The sequence below is a fragment of the Dunckerocampus dactyliophorus genome, chromosome 8 (assembly GCF_027744805.1).
Source record: "Dunckerocampus dactyliophorus isolate RoL2022-P2 chromosome 8, RoL_Ddac_1.1, whole genome shotgun sequence".
NCBI lineage: Eukaryota > Metazoa > Chordata > Actinopteri > Syngnathiformes > Syngnathidae > Dunckerocampus > Dunckerocampus dactyliophorus.
In genome coordinates, this window is record NC_072826.1 from 17,752,242 (window position 1) to 17,759,305 (window position 7,064).

Here is a 7,064-nt window from a genome sequence, read left to right on the forward strand (position 1 = left end):
AGAAAAAGCTAAAATGTTGATAGTAATTACTAATATGACAGACAGTAAGAATTGCCTGTGAGAAAATACATGTCAAAAACGTCAACTCCGCAACTTTGAAATTTTGAGTGAACGATGACATATTAAAGTAAATATTGCATTATTATATATTTTATCATTATAATATGTAATAATAATAACAATAATGATAATTATTATATATTACAACGGTGGTTTATTTGGTCTCAAAAATGTTGACAATAATTTCATTTAGCATCAATTTGTGGGACAATAAACATTTCAAAACTCACACCTATTGTTTTCTGACTTGATTCATTTAAAAAACTGAGTTTGTCCAGTCGAATTTTTTCATTATCCTTTTAAAATGTGTGTAAAATCTCGTTCTCGTGAATCCAATCTCATGCACCGTCTTGTGAGACCCTTAATTATCTTAGCATAAAGATATAGACGTGTAAAAATGGTGGCTTTCAGTGATACTTGTATGCTTTACATTTTACCTGCATTATCACACATTTATAATGATTGCTGTTAGGGTGAATTACATGTTTTCTGAGGAAAAAAACAGCCATTTTTTTCCCAAAGTCTGCAAATTTGCTGGAGCATGCATACTGAATTGTAAATGTGTGGGAATCCACTGTAAATCCACATCTTATCTGTGATGTGTATTATTTCCCCTTTTGCTCAATTTTGAGTTAAAACATCTTGGGGTTTGGGGCAATCGCGCCACCTGACAGCCTGGGAGTGTGTTTTCATGTCAAGTCAATTTTTTTTTAAACCGCTAATTCGCAACAAACATTATCTCAAAGGACTTTACCGACAGAGCAGCTCTAGAACAACGCTCGTCATTCATCAAAAGCCACAAGGGCAAGCATTTTGGTGACAGAGGCGAGGAAATACCTTGAGATACTTCAAACGGAACTGAGACCTTAATGTAGTTTTCATGTCTTCTTATTTGAAATAGTCGTGTCCATGTAGACATGTCCATAGGGAAGTGAAGCGGGGGTACTAAAATCCACTTTAGCATGCATTTTGAGGTACGGTCCACTAGTTGAATGTCAAACTAGTGGTCAGGCCCCGCAGCATGACAGGGACAATCAATGTCTCCAGTATCTCGGCCCTCCTAATCTCTGTCGTTCGGGTCAGCTCTGCTATCTGTAATGGATCTTAAGGGATTAAGGGCTCCCTTCTGGGGACACTTCCCTTCTCTGAAGACTAGTGCGGCGCCGCTAGTCATGCTGATCCGGGTCGCCTGGACATTAGCACAATGGGAAGAGGCAACAATGTGACTGAGGGGGAGAGTTGGGGACCAAGAAATGATAAAAAATAGGTGGAGCTGAAAAAAGGGAACGGGGCAAAGAGATGCTGGGCAAATATGGTGGGTGAACAGCACTCGTCGGAGAAGGTAGGGTGCAGAAGGAGAGATGAACCGAGGAGAGGATAAGCGGCCGGCCGGGGGAAAGCTGAAAGCCCATGTAATTTCTGATTTCTCTAATCCTTCTGGCATTTATACTTTCAGCTGACAGATAATGAAAATGAAAAATGAAATGAAAAAGTTGCACTCACTCGCTGACTGTTCACGGGATTTTCTTTGTATTTTCTTTCTTTTTTTGATGCTTCATTGATAATGTCAGCACAAAGACAGATGGATAGATACTGTAGATAGGTCGATAGATAGAAGCGCATGTGTGTAAGGGAATGCCTTAATGCCGGGTTGGGGAGGTGAAGTTCGGAGGTTCCCCTTATGCATCAGCGCCGTTTATACAGAAGTTGACCCGGCGATATTCCGCCTTCAGATGTACTACCAGAGATGTAACAGAGGTGGAACACCTCCTGTGTGTAAGGGAATGCCGTAACACTGGGTCAGGGATGTGAAGTTTGACAGCGGACACTCTTCTTCAACCGTGTTTGTGTTGAAAGCAGTTGTCGCGCTCTGTCTGACATGTATTGTACAAGCGAGTTCTGTGTAAAAAGCGAAGGCGAATAAATGCTGGATCGCTATGTAACAGACGCTATACATTAGTTTGGTTGATTGATTGAATAGGTTAGTTTGCTTACTTTGATAAGTTGCTTCGGCAGATAGGTTAGTTAACCTAGCTTGCTAAAGGCTTGTGTCGCTGAGTTAGATTCTGTTGGTTAGTTACTCAGTTTTATAGGTTAGTTACCTTAGTTTACCTTAGTTAGTTAGGTAGATAGGTTAGTTTAGTTAATTTAGCTTGCTTAGCTAATACATCAACTTCGTTAGCTTGCATCACTGAGTTAAATTCCTTTGCTGAACGTTTTTAATAGGTTAGCTACCTCAGTTGGCTTACTTTCCTAAGCTAGTTTGGTGAATACGTTTGTCATCTTATTTTGTTAGCTTGCTTTGCTCAGTTGGTTAGTTGAATAGGCTAGTTAGGTTAATTTGTTCAATAGGCTGATTATCTTAGTTAGCTTAATTGCTTAGTCGGTCAGTTAAAATATGAGGGGCTTTACACTTTAAAAGGGCTTTCAAGAAGAACCCATTACAATTTAGATTAGATTACGTTAGATTAGGTGCAGATGGAGTCCTTATTTTTGGGCGTCAACCTACCTTCCTCTGGGCTAAAATGAGGGCAGTGACCCATCAGATCCAGCAGATGGAGCTTTGCTGTATGTCTGGATTTGGCACCCTCTTTGTACTGCACATTATTGCCACCTACAGGACTGGAGGGGAACAGCAAGTGTTTTCATAACTTAATAAAACCCCACCTTGAGTAGCCCCGCAATATATGAAGGGCTCTTGTCAAATGATAGTGTTGAATGCTAAGGGATATTTTAAGTAATTTCTTGTGGGAACACATAATTATCCCCTGGATAAAAAACAATAAAAATGATATAAATAAAAAAAACTGACTGATCAAATGAAGGGCAATTAGCTACCCATCAGACATCACCCTACCTGATAGGATGACAGTCATTTGATTAAGGCTGCTGAGACTCGGCGTTCAACTGGCGGATATTCCTTGGATTAATGAGTTTAGCGACATGCAGATGAAGAAAAAAATGGCTGACATAGACACAGGACAGAGTGTTTAGCTGTTAGTTTTTAGTGTGCCACAGGCCACTCAGTCTTTGTTGGATGAAGAGAAGCTGTCATACGCTTTTTAAAAAATAAATAAATACATATATACATATACATATATATCAAATATATATGTATTAAACAATCATACACTGATGCTAACAGGAATAAAGCACGTTTGTCACAGCATCCAGGCAGGGGAGAGTGAAATGGATTAGTCTGAGCCTTACTTGCCTCTTTGCTGGCCATATTTCACTGCAGTTCTCTGTGAACTTCCGAGGCAATGCTTTGCACTTCACGCATAAAAACGCACGTGGTGTAGTATTAACGTTACAAAGCAGAAGGTGGAAAAACAACTTAATGTCAGCAGCTAATCCAGTTGCAGGTGTTCATGGGAATGAGGCGTTGCCAACGAGCATTTACACATTTATTCAAATTAGCCCAGAGTCAAGCGCCCAAAATGCAAAAAAAGTGATTACATGAGACGCATCTATGAGAGGTGAAAGCTGAAAAATATCAATGGAAAGTATAATGTAACGGTGATTATATTGTATATATATATTGTTTTTCATTATTTTAGTTATTCCTGATAGTTCTGACACATTATAAAAAAGTAGTAGAATACTGTAGATGCGCAATAGTGAGCGCACGCTAACACTTTAAAGTAATATTTACAGCATCAATGAATTGATGATTCATCAATTATAAAATACTATTTTGTATTCGATTCATCGTTTTTTAATTTAAAATGTAAATATCTTCCGATTTCAGCCTCTGAAATGTGAATATTTTCAAATGTCCTCAGTCATCCACAAAAGCAGACCTATTGTCTTGTGTTTTAGGCAAAACAAGATATTCACACACATCAGCTGTGACTTTAGAAAACACGGATGGACATTTTGCCTCTTTTCTGATATGTTGCGGATCAAACCACGACTGTTTGTGGTTCATATCGATTTGGTCCGTTTACAGCTGGGGTATCCAAACTTTTTCCACCGAGGGCCGTACACTGAAAGATCAAAGGATGCAGGAGACACTTTTACACGTGGAAAATGTGAAACCCATGTAGAAATCCAAACATGTTTTTTAGACTTTTGATATTTTCTCTTTACCTTACACTTGTGCTTGTTTTTCCTTTTACAAAATTATTTTTACAAATATTCAAACTTTCTTCTTGTACACAGTATCATTCTTCATTGTCATATTTTAACTTTATTATTCTAATATTATAACTTTTACCCAACCTAAAATCCCAACTTTATTCTTTGTTTTGTTTCTCATATTATGACGTTAAAAAAAACTACATATTTTACTTTTTAATATTTCAACTTCATGCAATTTTTTCCCTTAATATTATGACCTTTCTCTCCTAATATTTTGTCTTTATTCTTGTAAAATTACTGCTCTTTTTTTTTTTTTCCCCATTTTTACAGTTGTTTTTAAATTTTCTTGTTTAATTGTATTTTTATGCATGTGCCGAGGGCCAATAAACTTAGGATACTCCGGTCTGGGGTCTAGCTAATTAATCGGAACAGCAAGCGTCAGATGAATCGACTACAAAAATAATTGTTTCCGTTCTAGTATTATTATCGTAATAACGTATCAGTTACAACTAACTAACCAACAAGTCTCCTGTAGTCACCAGGGTCATGGTAAAAAAAAACAACAAAAAAACGTCTCTAATTAGCGTTGGGTCACAAAACAGTAACCTCCTGATGTATTCTTTAAATGACTGTAACTCCATCAGATGGCAGTAGCTGCATTGGAAATATCATGAGTGGTCAGCATCCAGCGGCTTTATCTAAATCTGCATGTGCTTTAAAATGGCGGCCATGCCGCTCAGCCGTCGGTGTGAAACGCATACATGTTACACTTGCCTCTCTCCAACGATCGCCTGCTTTTAATGCCGTTTAGGGCTACAATTAGAATATTTATCGTATCGTTTGTAACATTGATTTGAAATGTGACTAGAAAATACTTTGGCATATTCCTGTTATCCAATATTATTTTTTAAATGTATTTGGACACATACTGTAGAGGCCCCCTGCAGACCTGTCACCAAAAAAAATACTAGCTAGTCTCAGCAGTTGAAATAAATGAGTAAATGATGCGGTTTATTGTAGTTTTTGAAACAATTCAGACTGTAAAGTGAGCTGTGATGATCCTGACTTTCAAGAACAGATCTTGCGGGAACAAAAAAAAACAAAACAAAAACAAAACATTTTTTTATAGGAAGGCTTGGCAAAATTTCCGTAAGGTCTTCTTTCTTCCTGGTGGGAATTCCTGCTTCATTCCTGAGCTTGGTCTAGCCAGCATTGCTTTAGATTTCCCCACGCTGTCAAAAAGCCTGCATTCACCCTTGCCAAGTTTTAGCCATTTCCTACGGAGCCGCTCTCAGTGCTGCCTTTAAATATTAAGGTGCTTTGGCTGTTTTAAGTATCAACTAGATGTCTTGCTCTGTTTTCCACAAAATTAGGTACACCTGTACAACCAGAATGGGGGAAAAAAATCCAATATTCAATCTGCCTTTTGTGGACATAGAAGACTATTGTAGATGACCACAATGTATCCCTTCTGGCTCGACCTATCTGAAGGAGATACCTGCCATTCGTTCAAGTACTGTTAAATAGGCAGCCCAGGTTCCTTTCCTGTAACACGGAGTATGCCGCCCTCTTGTGGCCTGACGTAAACACTTCCATTAAAGCGCTCCAATAAAAAGATTTGGCTTGGCAAACGGTGTCCCAAAATGAATACAATTATCCAAAGTATTTGTTATTTTTTATATTTTTGTAAATTTTTAGGGTTACCTTTATTGCTGAGTTTAAAAGTGCTTAATGGGAACACACTTTTTGTGTGTCTAGCTTTTACACAAATGAGCTGTTTGTCTCTCTCCAAGTAGCACTATTGTGTAATAATATTATGCACTTGTCCAACACATTAGATGTCATACATCACATAAAACAACCTAACATTAACGAGATAGTTCGGGTTTTTGACATGAAGTTGTATGACATCCCCATCGGCAGTGTAGTGCATCAACAATGACTTACCCCCCACTTGGTCCCGTGAGCCCAGTTCTGGTTAGTTGCTGGGGTTACTTAACTAAAGAGTTTGGCTTCTCAAAACAATGTGCGTTCAAAAGAATAATACATTTGCATCACAAAAACGCCTCCTGGTTACATTGTCTCTTCCGTTGTATCACTGCACGCTATTGCCTGTCCATTGTTTTTTGTATGTGTTGAAGATGGCTGCGAGGCTCGCATCTTCATCCGCTGTGGAGCACATACGGAAACAAGCGAGCGTCGCCAGCAACAAACAGGAACTACTTTTCTCATCACAGAAATCCGACCAGAAGTGGGATCACGGGACCAAGTGCTGATGGAGATGTCATACAACTTCATGTCAAAATATCCAAACTATTCCTTTAAAGGTGCCGTCTGCCTTGGTTAGGCACTGCGTGCTAAAACCTGTATTTCACACACTTCCTACTCTGAAGCTGCAAGCCACGCCCTACAAACAACACACACACAGGAGCCGTGTTTGTTGTCAGCAAACAATAGCGATTTGGCAAGATTAGCTGCTAACGTCAGCTATCATAACCACACAGTGACTCCAAATTGCAGCTTGTGTGAGCAAAAGCCGTGAACGCCAATCATTTTATGCCGTTCGGACAAAATTTTTATAACTGAATTGTAACAAATATAGACATGTATTTGTCCAATCTGGCCACTATTGGTAACATCTGCTAGCGGGTGGTGGTGGGACAGGACACAAATGTTACTAGCATAGCTAGGTGCGCTAAAGTGATAAAATGCCACTCACATTTTGGTGAATGATTAAACTTACACCTCCCATTTTCTTTTCTTTTATGATATGTCACGAAACCTGCTTTTTTTATGTACAAAGCTGTCCTCTCTGAAGTAGTGGATGTATACGTGGGGCAATGTATTCCGTTTGACCTATATAACTGTGTGTATGTATTTTTATGCATTTTTTTGTATTTCTGCTCTTCAGTTCTGTTGCT